Genomic DNA, 18185 nt, shown 5'->3' with positions numbered 1-18185 from the left:
ATTTACAAAGGCTATTAATAGTTGAATCATGATTTACTTTTGCTTTTTGTACCTATTCAATAAAAAAATTTCAATTAGAAGTTATCAAATAACAAGAGTCACTTTTTACTTTTTATACAACAGCCTGAGTACTACCATCAAAACGGAGGAGCCTACTATCGTCGCTTGATTTTAGTTATCATATTGCAAGTAAAATTACTCAAAAAATGCAATTACCTAAATTGTTTTCAGGTTAATACTATATTTCATCCCCGTACCTCATCTGAGAGCAGCTATCACTCACCCTTATTTACTTGCTTAAGAGCGCATAAAGGAGTATTATTTATTACGTCTCCTTAGCTCAGTGGTAGAGCACTGGTCTCGTAAACCAGGGGTCGTGAGTTCAAACCTCACAGGGGGCAAAGGATAATCATTGTAACTTCTCCATTTATTTTGGACAGGTGGTCTCATTCACATGAACCGTTTGAACCTGCCAAATATAAACCGTTATGCGTCTGCGCTTAAAATTAGTACGAAGCAATAAGCGCATAGTTTTATATGGGCTTATGCATTAGTTGCGGGTGAAATCGGTGCATTCAAGTTTTGTTATGCAGTTTTCAACGGCTTTTTGTGAACTGCTTTATCGACCGTAAATATTAAACAAAATGTCAAGAGAGGAGGCTTGCATTGATATCGCGCAGCACATCCTCAGAATTTTGACAACAATTAAGATATGCATACATACAGTTATGTGAAAAGTAATAAGGACAGTTGTATTCACCGTTTTTTGTGTTTACGAATTCATGTAAAATGAAAGAATTTGTGCTAAAAGAGAATTGTATAGCAAAGCTTGTAAACGACATTGAGAAATCCCGTTACAATTTGTGTGTCTTTTTCTTTCGTTTAGATAACAAATTATTTTCTTTAAGAAGTGCGCGATTTCTGCTGTGAAAAATAAGGACAGTTTTTCGTTTTGGTAAAAATGCAATACTAAAAATTAGAGAGACTTGTTTTTTTTTAAGTAAGTGCGTAAAACAAATTCACAGCTTCACATTAATTGCTAAATAAATTGCAATTTTGTAACTTTTTAGGCAAATATGGGTAGAAATACGCACTGCGACCACGCTACTAGAAATAATATTAAAAATTTAAGTAAAAGCGGAAATTCGTACAGAAGCTCGGTATTTCAAAAACGATGGTCGAAAATGCTATTAAATGGATTCCCAAGGATGAAACCCGTGGTAGAAAACCAAAAATTACACCTACTATAAAGAGAAGTATTATTCGATGCGTAAAAAAAGATCCATTTATCACATCTAAACGAATAAAAATTATTTAAACATTGACGTTAACACATCAACGATTCGAAAAACACTCATCGGTGAGGAATTGAGAGCCCGTAGTGCGAGAAAAGTGCCATTGTTATCCAAAAAGAACATAAAACAAAGATTACAATTTGCTAAATATCATATCAATTGGCCAAAAGAAAAATGGCGTAACATTCTGTGGTCCGATGAAACAAAAGTAAACTTGTTTTCTTCTGATAGAGGTGTCCACCATGTAAGAAGGCCTATCCATCAAGAATTCAATCCAAAATATGCTTTGAAGACAGTCAAACATGGTGGTGGCAGCATCATGGTATGGGGGTCATTCTCTTATTGTGGTGTGGGTCCTCTATATCGCATCCAGAACATAATGAAATCGGCTGATTACATTGAAATTTTGAAAAATATATTACAATGCTGCCGTATGCCAAAGAAAATATGCCACTCATATGGGTCTTCCAGCAGGATAATGACCCAAAACATACGGCAAAGTCCACAAAGAAGTGGTTCCAGGACAACAAAATCAATGTTTTAGAATGGCCAGCACAATCCCCTGATGTGAACCCCATAGAAAATTTGTGGAACAAAGTTAAGAGGACAATCAGGGGAGAGTGTCCATCAAGTTGCGACCAGCTTTGGAATCTTATTCAGGATGCGTTGAACGCAATACCGGTACATGTTTGTCAAAATTTGGTCGACTCAATGCCTAGAAGATGTGCTGCTGTTCTGGAAACAAAGGATCCGCAACAAAGTACTAATATGGCACTAAGGCTTTATGCAACAATATTCAGTTAAAAAAATCTATTAAGTTTTACTTAAGTTATTTATAGCTTTAAGATTTCATGAAGTGTCCTTATTTTTTCACACGTAAAACTATATAAATTCATATAAAATCACAAAAAAAAAACAAAATATATTATAGGAATAGCAAAAATTTTGTTATTAATCTTTTTTCTACCGTTTAAGAAAAAATAAATCGTTTAAACAAAAAAGAATTTTCGATTTTTTATTCGGTTGTAAATATAATGTAAGTTTGGGTAGGCACTGCCCCTATTATTTTTCACATAACTGTACATATAGATCAATAAACATTTCTCTACATATTTATTAATTAAAACTATTACCGCCAGCACTTCGTAGTTCGTAAAATTGATATGATATTTTTTGAGTAGCGATGCCAAATGTTTTTACGGATTTAGACATTTGTCAATGTACGATTTGAATATACATTGTTTTTTTTTTTTGCTGTAAGCGCAGTTACAAGGTGGCCAAAATTAGTTACCCTATCGGAAGATTTCATTTCATTTATTTATCATCGCTGAAGTTTTCTGTAACAAATAGTGCAACTTTGTGCATCCCTGGTTTGTTGATCATATAAGATTATAAATCAAGTAAATATATTGAATTCATATCCAAATAAATCAGTTTAAATGTTTACCTTAAGCTTTCATCCTGATAAACGTTTTAGAATTTCACCTAATTTTCCGTCGTCTTTTGGGCGAGTATTACAAAAAAAGCTCTCGGCCGTTAAGGGATACAAACAGACAAACAATAGAGCACGTAAAGGTGAAAACAAAGATTTCCATCACTCATTTTTTTTATTTAATAAATTAAATTTTAAATTAAATTAATTTTGCGCCCTCTTGTACATATGCGCGTAAAAAACGCGGCTATAATGAAGCATATTGCTACTTCAATATTGCTACTACCGTAAACTCACAGAAAAACAGACAAATTAATCATTTGTCAAACATCTTAGACTAGCAATAGTAGATTCTTAATAAAGTTATTTTTAATCAAGTTATGCGTTTCGCCTTTTTCAAATCTATAATGCTAAGGCAGAAACTTATACCAAATCAAACAAAAAAAAAACTATTGAATACAATTCTTCATGCCTAGATACAACCACCGGCTGAAGTACGGAAAATATCGCAGCAGCTCAGAGTGTATCAGTTCAATCGAATCCATACCGTTCAAGATCAAACTAAATATGAAAAGAAATGAGGTCTCTTTATCATTTGATGAACAGAAACTTCTCCATTTAGGTCCTGCAAACGTTCGAAGAAAATCACGAATCTCATTGAGGAAACGCATTTCGGCTTAATGGTCCTATCAATAAGTAAAATATGCATGCGTTATTAGACAGCAACAAACATACGTGTTCTGAATGTGAGGAAAATAACGAGGGAAATGAACCCAAACCACGAGACTATAGTGAAATTATACAGGTGAATGTAATAAGATTTGGCACTGCCTTATTAGAAGTGTTTACCTCTTTGATTTTCTAACAGACTTATAGGCAGAAATATGCCCTTTTTGACTATTAAAGGGGTAATTACATTAAAAATTACTTTTGGGGATATTCCTCACTATTTGAAATAACTAAGCCACATAAATTAAATATTTTTGTATTTATTATTTATAAAAATTTTTTTTTTTTTTTTTAATTAGATATGAGCTAACCTATTTTGTGGATTACGATTGCACAATACATTTTGTCACAAACTTAGAAACACAAACAGAGCCGTTATCGGGAAAGTGGCGATGGAAACTACATAAAGAAAGACAAAAACAACAAGCTGGAAATTGGAATATCCATATACTCTCTCTACTAAAACTCTCAATTCAACATCACCATAAGTTATGATGACATGTTTAATAGCCTTAATGAGTAGCAGGGATGTTTGTGGAAATGTATTTTATTTTCTTAGAACAATTTTTTTCCGTGCAAAAACAAAATTTAATTGACATAAGTCTTTTCGCTCTTAAATCATCAAGCATAAGAGTATAGCTTAAATATTTCGCAAATACGACTTTTTATTTCAACGTTTTAACATTATTTTTTGTTGAATTTGTTTGTATGGAAATTTAACTTTTTCTCCATACTTTATAACGCTGAGTTAAAAAAAACTCCTTTTTCGTTTATTTAACTATCGTAATAAACGATAGTACTTTTATGGTATATTCAGACATATAATTGGCGCTTTCACTCTTTGTTAAGTGTTTGGCGCTGTGTGTCTTGAAATTTTATACAGCATTATTATGTCCCTATTGAAACTCCCTTAAAACCTGGTTGACGAATACTTTAAGAATTCCATTGCTTTCTAGTCTCTATCACATTGCAATGGGTTGCGGAATAAATTCATAGCGTTTTTATATTTTATTTCATTTTACAACGATTTGTTTGCTGTTTGGCAAAGGGTAAGTATTCATTCGATAGAACTATTTCTGCTCTACAAAACTATGTTAATGCTATTTTTGAGTTATTTAATTTTTTATTAGTTTTGAGGCTTAGAAACAAACAAAACTATGTCCATGGTATTTTTGAGTTATTTCATTTTTGATTAGTTTTGAGGCTTAGAAATGGAATACCCACTAGGCAAAAATCAACATTTTCGACTCCTGTTCTTCTTCGCTTTTCATCAATCACTTTCATTCAATGGGATTTACCGAAAAATTGGGAGTCTGGGAGCCAGAGTGCCTCACGAGCTCAACGAAGAAAACAAATAAAGTCGCCTTCAAATTGCTTCTCAGTATCTCGCCTGCCATCGAGCAGCTCGAGGTCATAAACAGCGCTTTTTCTAACAAACGGGAGATAAGAAATGGTGCCTATACATCAGTATGAATCAAAGAAAAGAGTGCGTGACTCCAGGAGCTACGCCAAAGCCGAGAGTCAAATCGGATCTTCATTCAAAGAAGATCATGATATGCATTTAGTGGAACTGGGAGGGCATGGCGCACTGGGAAATGCTCGAAAAGTCATGGTCAACAAGGAGCTCTACATTGCCCATTCGACTGAAAAGATCTGGTCGACATGGTCAAACCATACTCCTTGACGACAACGCCAGGCCAGACCTGTTACACAGGTCGTCAAAACCGTACTCCAAGAGCTCCAATGGGAGGTGCTTCAGCATCCGCCGTATTCTTCAGACCTTGCACCGACCGATTACCATCTTTTCCGCTCACTGACAAATCGTATGAAGGGTGTTACCTTCAATAACAAAGAAGTCCTTAAAAACTGACTCAACAATTCCTTTGACACCAAACCAGGCGATTTTTGGCGGAACGGCATCAACAAACTGGTCGAGAGGTGGGAAGAGGTTGTAAACAGCAACGCCGAATATATAATTGATTAACTTATTGATATAATTATTATTATTTTTTTTTTGTTTAAATAAAAGTCTTCGGTAAAAACGCTAAGAACTTATTCCCCAACTTAATAGTTTCTAAGCTTAATTTGGAAATATCGGTTAAATTCTTGAAAACTAATAGGATCTACATATACACATATTTGATTACTATTACTATTGTACTATTACTACTATAACGTCTACTGTATGACTTAAACTTGTTTCTATTATTTAGGCTGTATGCGAGCTCGTCTATATTATTACCTACCTAAATAGAGAAAACCCCTAAATCAATGGAAATTCTATATGCGCTTGATAAAAGCTAACAAATTTCAAAACAAACAATTTGGGTTGTCAAACGAACCCGCACAGTTTAGCAGCTGTTTTTCTTAATTGAAGCAGTGCTGGAATCCTCCAATAGAATATTAGTTTGGGTATTAAAATTTGGATGAACTCACACTTAAGTTAAACTAGTATTCATTAAATCTTTGATTTTTAATATGTATTTTCTAAACTTCCGTTGAAAACATATATCGACACATTATTGGCCAAAGCAGTGAGAGGTGGAATAGAACAATGTATAGTAATTTGCCGAATTATATACATTGTTAACAAAAAATAGACTCTAAACCTTCGTACGCTTCCCACCGTTCATATCCCCAATAACAATGCACGGTTTTTTTTTCTGAATTCGGGTTTTTAGCAACAATACAAACATTTAATTTTTCAATGAAAAATAAGAAAAAACACGATTTATACACTTCAAGGTATAGGTTGGCAAAAAATATAGACTATTTTCATTTTATTTCCAATATTATTAACATTTAAAACAAAAAAGCAATTTAACTTAAATAAAGGTTGGAGATTACATTCGCGTCCTAATAGAGAAAATTGTTGATCATTTGGCTCGGATAATAGAGGCGCATCTTCGAGTCATCGAATTCATTAGTCCGTCACACTGCTTCTTCGTAAAAGATTGCCAAAATAACTGGCCTTTCCGCCATAAATCCATTCTATTAGGTGGGCTTGGCATTTTGAAGAACTCCCACTATACAATTTTCCATAAATTCTTAATGGAATTGAGATCTGGGCTTTGAGAGAGCCAGTCCAGCACGCAGCCCCTTTTTTTTTTTGTAGCAGAAGCCGAGTGATTACGATCGTTTTCCTGTTGAAAGCGCCAAATTAGCGGTATCTCCTCTGTAGCACAAGGTAACATGACACCTCGTAAAATAGTCGTGTATTTTACCGAATTCATTATGCCATCGATCCGATACAATGATCAAACACCATGGCTACTTCCATCGTCGTGTTTCACGGTTTTTTTTTTTTTTTTGTTTTTTTTTTTGTAAATCAGGCTATCAGTTCTTTCCGTAGAGGTCTGTGAACATAAGTGCGGTCATTCCTACTAAAAAGGTTTTTTTTTCACTCATCAGTGATCAAACACCATGGCTACTTCCATCGTCGTGTTTCACGGTTTTTTTTTTTTTTTTTTTTTTTTTTTTTTTTTTTGTAGAGGTCTATGAACATAAGTGCGGTCATTCCTACTAAACATGTTTTTTTTCTCTCATCAGACCATAGAATATTCTGCCATTTGTTGTTAGGCTCATTTACGTGTTCTCTGGCAAAACAAATTCTTTTTTGAATATAGATTTTACTTAAAAGCGGAACGTTTTTCCCCCGATGCGCCCTGGTAAATTTGCATCAGTCAAACGACAACCAACTATTCGAAAACTGATAGGAAGGTCCAAAGCGTTTTTAATTTCCTTGGATGTGGCAAATGGCTGCGATTCCGATACCATGGACGAGAACGCGGTCTTCTTGAACGGTCGTTTTTCGTAGACTTCCCCGTTGTTTTTTTTTTTTTTTTTTTTCAGACTAAACGATCAGAACATTAAATTATTTCGGAAATATTTTTTATTATATATTATTTTGTTCGAAAATGTGCAATAGTTTTTTTCACTTTCGGTACAATGACCGCTACGTCTCATTTTATAAATTTTTTATTCAAAAGTAGGTTATTAACTAATCAGCTTCATCGCAAAAAATTCTTCTACTGGCGAATTTCCACTTAAAATGTTATGAGTATATATAAATGTTTTTTGTCACCTAAATTTGGCATTGTAAGAGTATCGATCGTGTTTTTGCTTATTTTGCATTGAAAAGCTAAATGCTTGTGTTGTTGCTACGATCACGAGATCATCATAAAAACATGTGATACAACAATTCACTATCAGTGCATTATTATTGAAGATATGAACGATGGAAAGCGTGCAAAGGCTAAGAGTCTATTTTTTTGCCATCCGTATATACATATAATTTAGAAAAAAAAAAATAAGGATGAACATAATCACATTTATTCATTTTAATTAATTTTCCTGATTGCTTCATTCAGGGTAATTGTTTTTTTTTTTTTAATAGTTGATAATCAATACAAAATTAATACTTTTTTTATAATTTCAAGACTACATCACTTATTTCACATAAAAATATATAAGCCGTTAAAGCAGTGATAAGTTTCAAAGATTTTTGCTCTTCGCAGAGCTATAAAGGAATATATAATATTATGGGAAATAACATAGAACTACAAATAATGAAGCATACTTTTCTGCGTGTGATATAACGCGCCAGCAGAGATTAACCAGAAACATGTGTGAACTGTGTTATCGACATTGCGACCTCGAACTTTAAATAGTAAGCCAAGGACAGCCGATTCATGTGCTCTTAACGTTCAATAACTTTGTGCCAGAAGCTCGGACAAATTCATTGCGGTGAAACAGCAAATCGTTTGGTAACTTTCTTATAATTCGATATGTATAGAACTTGAGAAATTCTTAAAAAAATATTTAATTCCAACCCTAAGGGCTTGTTCGGGAATTGAACCCGAGACCTCTCGCACCCGAAGCGAGAATCATACCACTAGACCAACAAGCCGTTATATTCACACAGCCAAATTACACACTTCACGCCAGCCGAGTGGGCCAGCAAATGTGCGAATGCGATAAAGAATCAAGAACGTCGTCATCATGAATACATACACACAAGTCTTTTACTAATCTGGTGGAGCATGTGCAAAACAACAGCAACGTATACGTTCATTATAGCGATGGAAGCATATGTATATATTTAGGTATTTTTAGCACAGCCATGCGGAGGGAATTCGCAAAATATATATGTACATACATATATACACACATACAAAATCTTTCGAAACTATTCAAATGGTATTGAAACACAGATACGAAACTCGTAGCCGATGAGTCAGAGAACTGTGTGAAAAATTATTGTATATCCACATATATACATACATTTTGCGCAAAAATTCTAATTTTTTCAGTCAAAAGCAATTCACTAAGTAGCAGCACCCCTTCAGCGTTTACTTTTTCTTATTTATTTACTTGTTCTGCTTTTTACTTTGCTAACACATTTTGCTTTTGTTTGTCGGCTTTTGCTTTACGGCTGTCATTACAATCGCTCACGACCGACCGCTTTGCATTGTTTGTTGTTGGCGCATTTATCGTTCTGCGGCAGCGCACATGTTTGGAAATTACACAGCATGTGCCAGATAAGAACAGCACAATTACACAACAAAAACATGCCTAGCGGAATGAAGGAGATAGCGTGCGTGTGGCGTTGTTGTTAGGCATTTGGCAATAATAATAATTGAGCCTCTTTAGCTCAGTGGTAGAGCACTGGTCTCGTAAACCAGGGGTCGTGAGTTCAAACCTCACAGGAGGCACAGATCTCGAAAAGTAGTGATAATTTTTTTTTAAATAAATAAATATGTTCAAAAACTTAGAACAAATCTCTCACTAAAAATTAATGCTGTACTAAACGAAATGATCGAAAAATGTACATATTACGAGTTATTGAATGCATGTATGTAGTGATGTGAAAATATTTTCATGGCAGGAATACACTCGGAGGTTTGCTATTGCCTGAAATAAGCTCGTCATAAAGAACATTTGTGGAGGAACATCAAGACGCACACCGCAAATTGGAAGACGAGCTCGGTCAAACAACATACAGAGGTTTACGCGCCCATTATATATGTATGTATGTGAGATGTACATACATACATACATCTCTTCAGAGACTTTCTGCAGTTCTAGCAGAATATTCAGAAATGTAAATCTTCGCATTCTAAAATGTAATTTTTCTATCAAGCGTCACTCATCATTTTATCAAAGAAATTTACGCTGCACGTCAAAAGCTTAAAAAATGTTAGAAGAAGCGTGAGTCGAAAACCTTTTTTTTGGTTTTTGTTATAGTTACATATAATTTGTTAAGTGTCTAAAATTTCGTGTAATATTTTCGCACTTTTTTGCTTCCACGCACAGACTCACAGAGTAGGTACAATTTTTCACATTTTTCAAATACTTCATCAAACATTTCTTACGATTACGAAACTGTATAATTGTTTAATCTACATATGTATACATCATAGGACTTTCATTACCAAGTTACCAAGTTTTTACACTAAAAATTATATATAAGTATTTTTTAATAATTTTTAAATAGCTGTAAAAAATTTTTATATATCAATCTTGGGTATGTATTCACCTTTCTAAGAGAGAAAAATATAAGTATTTATTTTTAAGACGACATCTGGCAGAGAAAATATGCGTATCATCAACAAGAATTTTTAAAGGTAGTTTTAGGTTCATTCCCTAAGAACTTGCAAAAGTAGTAGTAGCGAGTTATCACCCGGACTCCTCGTAAGAGCTTCGGAAATATCTTATAATGGGGTTGCTAATGTATTCTAGGTGTTACAGTAGCACAGAAAACAAACTATGTGACATATCACGCTGAAATTTGCCATGTAAGCTTATAACAGTCCTACCAAAAAACAAAAAATGTATTTTTGCCATATGTCATCCGCGGACCGTTTTATTGATAACGTCTCGTTCATATTTGAGCAGAAGGTATATAGGTGATTGGCCTTCTGCATCCGAGCCTGGGACCGGGGCTGCCGGATATGCCACCATGCTAACCAAGGCGAAGGAGTTTCTTCCTCGCTGATGGAAGGATTATACCGCCTTGACTCGGTCGTTAGAGCCGCGTTAGCAAAAAGAGGGGGTACCAAGTCCAAAACAGTAAGTCGAGGACAGTGGTTGGACGTTGTCAATTGGAGAGAAGTTGCTGTGTTATACGCGTCACTTCCCCATTAAACACATTACTTTCAGTAACCGATAGTTAAGATGTTTTAGCATGTTGTTGTTGCTATATGCCGAATACTGCTGTAGTGACAGTCATTGGCCGGACATAAATCTGGGTCGTTCCGGTCATTAAAAACCTTAATTTAATAGATTTTATAGAAAAAACCAAACGGAATGCAATCACAATTTCATACACTACTTTTATTCACAATTTTGAGTAGAGGATTACGATTCTGCACAGCATAATCATGTGTCCTTAAGCAGTTTGGTAAGAAAAAAATTGCTGATTCCAAATGTTTCAGGTATACCTACCGATAAAAAGAAATAAAGTCCAAGAACAATCTTTAAATAAGGTTGCACTGAACTTATGTAAATAATTTTAGTTTTTTCTATGGCCAACTTTTTATAGCCTACTCAAGACTTAGGACTTCTTATGAATTGTTCATTTAAGCCACCAAATAAGAAGACGAAAAATGTTGTTTATCCGCTGGGCTGAGATAAAAAATTAATAGAAATATAATATATTGGTTTAATATTTTTCTAATTCGTTGCTTTTACTTTACTTTTTAAATTTTTTGGTTGTTCCTTGTTTTTATTTTGGTATTTAATTTTTATTTGCATGCCATATTAGCTGGTCTGAACCTAAAAAAAATAAAATAAAATAGCTTATTTTGCTCTCCATTACTCTACAAAGAGGAATTAAACATATCTCCGATCAATTACTTTTTTGAGTGTTTATTTATCGTGGTCCCACTGTAGACATTTAAAACAGATTAACAGCAGGTGTAGCTTTTAATGACAATTTAAATGCCCAAAAACAAATAGTAGCAAATAACATAAAGGGGCTTAATTAGGGGTTTAGGGAGTTAATCCATTTTTGTTTTTTGCCACAACTGGGTAGAAATTTGTTTTGTTAATGAGAGATAATGGCAAGGGTTAAAAATAATATTTTAAATCAATTTGTGTGTATATACATATATAGAAATGAATACACATGTATACAATAACCGCTATATACACATACTTATATACATATAGACGAAATTTAGAACTGTTCATCTAGGCATCTAATCGGCGTGTATGAGGTATCATTGGAAAGGTTTAAGAAAATAATACGACATTTAAAAAATGCTCCGAAGAATTCCCAAAATGGCCATTTAAAAATTTCGTAAAGATTACACTTGTTTCAATTTTACTACCTAATATATAATACCTATTTACCTTTAGACCTTTCCAGCTAAACTATGGGCAACCAATTCTGACTACCCATTGAAATAAATTGTATTTCAAAAGACGCACCCAGAGGTTGTTTAAAAAAATCAAAAAAAGGAAAATTCAGATTCTTTCACGTTTCCCTATTTTTATTCAAAATACGACTCTTCACAATTATATGTGAAAAATTACATCATCCACCTTGAGCACGTCTACAGATAAAATTCTCTAAACATTCGAATCATGAATGTCTAATTGTTGAGAACGTCGAGATACCGATGTTGAAGGTTGTCAAACAAAACTTCGTCAGTCCTTTTCTATCCCCGACAGAACCAGTTTGTTGAAATATTTTCACCAAGTTGAATTGCCAACTCCTTCGGACGATTATTTCCCCCAAACAAATCAGAAATTTTGCGATATGTTGTCCTTAAAAATCGCTAGTTTTCATGATAATTATTATTAATTTTAACATGTTGTTCTATCGTGTAAAATTGTAAATCTGTTTACTTGACAAGTGTCAAAGATGTCTAAAAAAAAGGGTACATTCCAGAAAATTTTACATTGCATATCACTAAATCATTTTTAGAAAAAAAATGTGGATTTTCAGATTCAGCACGCGAGTTTACATAGGAATTGGCTGGTCGAGTTTATGGGTAAAAAAAATTGCAATGATCGCGGCTTTTAAACTTTTTTTTGGCAAAGGGGTAATATTTCATTCACTGAATTGATACATTCTAAATTCAATGGCGCACTCCGTTTTGACAGATTGGCTCCAGTTTCCTAGATAACGGTAGAACTGCCACATGGTAACCTTAAATTAGAGCAATCAGTTATGTAGGTGCTATATGTGATCTAATCTTGATTGTTTTTAGAAATATCTGAGATTATATAAGGTGGAGCAAAATTAGTCATCCAGTTTTATTTTTGAATAACTTTTGTAATAAATAAAAATTTATTATATTCATTTATTTATTTTAAAAATTGACTTAAAAAGTAAATCTTATAAGCTAATTGTAAATAAAGCGATAGGCCTTACGCTTAAACTGTGTATATGGAGTTATTTTGTATTGTGTCTTAAATTCTATGGTATAGGTTGATTATTTTAAGGAATTTGGTTGTTAAAGATATTGAATCGGAGGTTGGGGAAGATAGATGCGTCATTGGGTTTGAGTTGCTGAAGATTTGTCTTCTGCGGGCGGTGTATAGTGGGCAATGAAGAAGGATATGGGGTATGGTACATATTACGTCCGGGTTGCCCGTGCACGTAGTTGGGTTCGTGTTAGTCATGAAGTGTCCATGTGTAGTCTTTGTAATAAATAAAAATTAAATTATTTTAAGTGATGGAAATCTTTATTTTTTAATATAAAATCTTTCTAGTTCAGAAGTGTCAAATATGATTGATGTACGAAGCAACTTGCAAAAATTATAAATATTCATACAGGGTAATTAATTTTGTATAAAAAAACAGGCCTATGCAAAATCTTAACAGAATAGCTTTAAAACTGAAGCATTTATTACGAAACAGTTAAAGTCGAAGCGAATTTCCTTAGCAAAAATTAAAAAAATAAAATAAAAAAAAAAATTTTTAAAATTTCAAAGATATAAATTTACAAATTAAATATAGTTTTTTTTTTTAATTAATGAACCACGTTAAAATTCATTGCAACTATTTTTTCAGCGTATATTACATATAAATTAAGATTAAAATTGTTGCGAATGAGCCCCCAGCGGCTCTAAGGGAAATTTTTAAATAATCAATCTGACAAAACCGGAGACGCCATTGAATTTAGAACGCCCTAATTTAGTGCGATCAACTATCAAGATTTTTGCCTAAATTTTGAACTCGCACGGCGTTATTTGTAAACTGGATCTATATGGATCCGAAAATCTAATAGTTGTACAATAGAATAACTAAAAATGGATGTAAATGCCATTTTGATATATTTATTTCTATTTTAAAAATTCCTCTCATCTATATAAATAGAATTAGTGCACACCTCCTGTCGGAATGAGTTTTAATATTTATTGATCAATTTTAAAAAATGTTGATTGAAGCACTTAAATTTTTTAGTAAGCCCCGAAGGCAGCAAGGTAACATTTTTTAGTTGGTCAAGTAAATAACGGGTGTGCGGGGAAGCGAACCCATAAACATTGGCTTATTTAGTACAATCACTTGCATGTATGTATATGTAATACCGGTTTCGCTTCACACCTGTCAATTCATTAGCGCAAGTCGGGGCTCTTAAAATGTCTTTAATGCTCTAATTAGGGGAGCAGCCAGCCACCAACCACCAGCCAGTCGTCTAACGCGCGATCGAGGTAATGAATTTGCGCGCGCCACTATAAGAACGCTCGCCATTTGGCCATTTGGTTGGTCATAAGCGACAAAACGGCGAACAGTACTTTGTATGTACAATTAAATATTGTCCATAGCTACACACATACCGACATGCACAAAACTCATAACTGACTAATTAACTTAACCATTTTGGCCAATTTATGAGACGTGCGGCTGATGTGCGCAAGTGTTAGAATGCGAGCACATTAACGTTCATGACGACCAAGCGAGCGCGCGAGTGAGTGAGTGATGGAGTGGCTAGCAAAGTGGCGGTATGAGTGAATTTTATGCCAAAGATGTCAATTTTAATGGTTTATTAACGTTAATTTAGACAGGCGAGAAGGCAAAAGGTGTTGTGCTGATATTTAATGTAGAGCGAATTTCGCAGCAAAAACTAAAAACAAATTATGTGCATTTAGAAAAACCCGTCATTTGTGTGTGATGAAGTTTAGTGGAACTTGCGCGCCAAACAATTTCGCTAATAGGCAATTAAAAGTTTAAAGACCAAACCAACAGACCTGCCATACCATTTTCCTCTCGCAGTTAGTTGTTTGGGCAGATTATGGGGGAAGAAAATATGGAACTAACGCTTGGCGCAATTAAATTTAATGGTTTGCGTTATTACAAAAATCACATAGAATTTTTATGATTACCAAAAAATACACAACAATTGTTAGAATGTTAACGTGCGTTTATTTCTTGCTCAGTAGTTTTTGTAGCGCGGCGCTCAATTAAAGTTGCTGAAATTGAGATTTCATAAATGGTATGATTTTGCCTCCGTGCCTGTCTGTCAGCCGCCATGGCTGGCTATGGAATGTGGCGAGCGCATTTATCTCTCGCTGATTTTGAGTTTGATAGTGTTGCGCATTTGAACACTTTTAAAGCGTCAAAAACAGCTGTCAAACGTCGCGCCCCCATAGTCTGCAAAATGCGGCAAGCAAGGCGCCATAGTGGAAAAAGGAAAATGTGTATGTATATATGTGTGTATAGCAAACGATGCTCAACTTAAGCAAGCATAGTAATAAACAAATAATAAAGTTGCAACACCACCACAAATATACATAAAACACCACTACACATACACGCGCAAATGCTTTTATTTCCCTTTGAGCGGCAACTGGCTTCGATAATTTTTTCTCTTCCGCCTCCCTGTGCGAGTATGTTTGGTTATTTATTTAGCTTGTGAAAAAACGAGAAATTCCACGCAGTGCATGCGATTCAAATGCGACGCAAAATGTGCAATAGCAACATTTTTTACACCCGCTTTGTTGTAACTTTTTTACTGATACCCAGTATCTTCTGCCGTACACTCACCCTTTTGTTGCACATTTTTGCTGCATTGCATGCATTGCGCGTACTTTGTAGCATACTTTTTGGCGTTTAACTTAAACCCCGCGTTTTTTGTTTTTGATTTCATGCCGCAAATTTTGACTTTATCCTTAGATTGTTCCACTTACCGCAGGGCACCAGCTGCAACACTGTCTCTCGATACTGATTGGTGTTTATTGCTGCGGTTTGTCTGACGGCGGATAAGCCACTAGTGTCAAATGGTGATTTACGTTGTTTGTTCTTCAATTAACATTAGCTGGTACCGAGATCAAATTCCAAAACTTCAATAAAAATAGGTGTCACGTTGTGGTTAAGCCAAGTCAGCCAAGTTCAGTCTCAATATCAGCTAAAGCTCGTTCAATGTTTAATGGCAAAATGTTCAAATCAATGTGCAACAACTAATCCTAAACCAAGAATGCGTTACCGCAATTGGCTTATGTCTTAATTTAAGCGGCAAATAGCTCTACGCCGAACTGAGGTTTCGCATTTAAGCTTGTGAAAACCACGCGTGCAAATAAGTAAGTATTTGACGCTGGGGAACGATCTCAAGGGCATTGGAATACCATAAGATTTGATACATATTCGTCCGATATGCAGTCTGCATGACCACAGGGACAGTGTATCTGCTGCCAATTGAAAGTTAAAATTCTCTAGGAGGAGCAAAGTTGCGCACAGCCCAAAAACGTCCAGAAAGAAATTGTGTTTGCCGCCAAAATTTAATCTGCTTTTACATAGCAACTTCGAATTGGATCCATCTACAAATTAAATTTGTCAGCTAAGATATTTAGTGTAAATTCATGCATAACGATCGGGTAATATGAGATTATGCCTTAACAGCATTCAAACACTTTTGGGAACAACTACTTTACGCAATAGATGAATAGAAATAATGGTTAAAAAAGACTGTGTACACATGAGACTAATCTGGCAAACTTACTTGACAATTTATATCGCTTTCTAAAGAAAAACGAGTCAAGTCTTGAGACTACAAATCCATAAACAAATAAATCTCGAAGTAGACTTTCAGACCTTTGTATAGAGTGGGGCATCCAATGTTTGAAACGTAAACTACTTGAACAAAAATTATAAACCATCTTCCGAAACTGCAAGGAAATTACGTTCTAAGTTTGGTGGATCACACAGAGGCTCCAGACCTTTATAAACAATTGCTTACGTATCATTTACATTGGCACTGCCGTGCGTCCATACAAACTATGGAACAATAATAGTTCGTTTTTTCTTACAGATTATTATTTTTTATAGTTTTAGGCGAATTTCTGTGAAAGTAGATTGTAAAAATTCCCCATGGATACAAAGTTACGGTAGAAAATGTAACTGTCCGACGAGAGTTTGATGCGCACAGGTAGCTGTCCTTCGTTTGAGGCAGCTGGCTTAAACTTAGTTTTCTCGAAACTACTTTTTCCGGTACGGTTTTCATGATAACTCATACAACTTTTAATATTTTTTAATGCGGCTTCCTTTTAAATATTCGAAAGCGTTGCCTCTATAGTCTGTCAGGCCGGATTTCGGATATTTTTATTAAAAAATTTATAAACATAATTAAAGTGTGACATTTATGATCTAAAACGCATCCTTTTTTTAATGCTTCGTTTAATGCTTCGCTTAATCCTTCGTTTAATGCTGTAAATTACAAAATTTTTCGAAATTCAAAAATCCCGCTCGAAAGACTATAACTACAACTTTATTTTACAAGAAATTTTTACTTTTTAAAGATCCATCAACATTTCAAGGAGAAATGATGCAGACTGTGAGCAACTTTTTATTATTGTACTTTGGGTCACGTAATTTTTCAAGGTAGTAGTCTGGTAACTTATTTTGAAAATTTCGAATTTCGGTTTTTTACATATTTTGAAAGTGCGATATGAGCCCTTGATTTTGAAAGTCGACTAAGTCAAAATTTTAAAAAATCGAGTTTATCAGCTACTTGTTGTCTAATCCTAATGAACTAACATAATCTGAAGAGATTAGCAGTATGCCATGAAAATTAACTCGTAAAATTGAGTGTATTTTTTGGTTGTTAAACAAAATACGGAAACTGTTCATTTTGATAGTCGACTAAGTCAGTTCGTTGAGAAATTTTGGAAAATAGATAATAATTTTGTAATGCCTTCAGATAACGATTCAGGTATGATCAAGTAATCATTTAAATGTAAAAACGTACTATTTATAGTTAATTGTAGACATTGTACTGCGAAGAAGTTTAAGTAATGCTCCCAAGAAATGGAAACTAATAAGAGCAATATCGTCTTCAGATGAATCAACTGATACTGTGAAAGTGAATTCGGAACCCCTACAAATGGAAGAAATCAACATGAAATCAAGAAAGAGGAGCCGAAATCAACTTAATTATGCACAAAATATGAGAAAAATGAAGAGAAATAGTGGAGAGGAATATGAAACAAAAACGCTTGTGAGTGGTAAACTTTTCGAACATAAAGATTGCCGTTGTTCCAAACAATGTATAAATGCAATTGGATATGAAGATAGGAAAGCAAATTTTGATTTTTTTTGGAAATTAGCAAGTTTTGAAAAACAGAATTTGTTTCTGCACGGTTTGGTTCGAAAACTATCAATAAAGCAAAGACGACCCAGAAATGAAGAAGGATATATGAGAAAATGTAGTTATAAGTATCATATAAATTTACGGAATTCAGAAGTTTCCATTTGTAGAACTTTTTTTTTGGATACTTTTAAA

General features: G+C 34.2%; 1 long non-coding RNA gene and 3 other non-coding genes across 4 annotated transcripts; 3 read left to right on the top strand and 1 right to left on the bottom strand.

Annotated features, from left to right (window-relative positions):
* The first annotated feature begins 329 nt into the window (after positions 1–329).
* On the top strand, positions 330–401 carry Trnat-cgu (transfer RNA threonine (anticodon CGU)). The gene has a single exon. It is a non-coding gene; the product is annotated as a tRNA-Thr (tRNA).
* Positions 402–2782: 2381 nt separating this feature from the next.
* On the top strand, positions 2783–4371 carry LOC128858464 (uncharacterized). The gene is made up of 3 exons (XR_008454009.1): positions 2783–2870; positions 3204–3532; positions 3756–4371. It is a non-coding gene; the product is annotated as an uncharacterized LOC128858464 (long non-coding RNA).
* A 3922-nt stretch (positions 4372–8293) lies between these two features.
* Positions 8294–8365, bottom strand: Trnap-cgg (transfer RNA proline (anticodon CGG)). The gene has a single exon. It is a non-coding gene; the product is annotated as a tRNA-Pro (tRNA).
* A 733-nt stretch (positions 8366–9098) lies between these two features.
* Positions 9099–9170, top strand: Trnat-cgu (transfer RNA threonine (anticodon CGU)). The gene has a single exon. It is a non-coding gene; the product is annotated as a tRNA-Thr (tRNA).
* Positions 9171–18185: the final 9015 nt, after the last annotated feature.

The sequence above is a fragment of the Anastrepha ludens genome, chromosome 3 (genome assembly GCF_028408465.1).
Source record: "Anastrepha ludens isolate Willacy chromosome 3, idAnaLude1.1, whole genome shotgun sequence".
Taxonomy (NCBI): domain Eukaryota; kingdom Metazoa; phylum Arthropoda; class Insecta; order Diptera; family Tephritidae; genus Anastrepha; species Anastrepha ludens.
The sequence above is the reverse complement of the archived record's forward strand: the minus strand, read 5'-3'. Positions and strand labels throughout refer to the sequence as shown.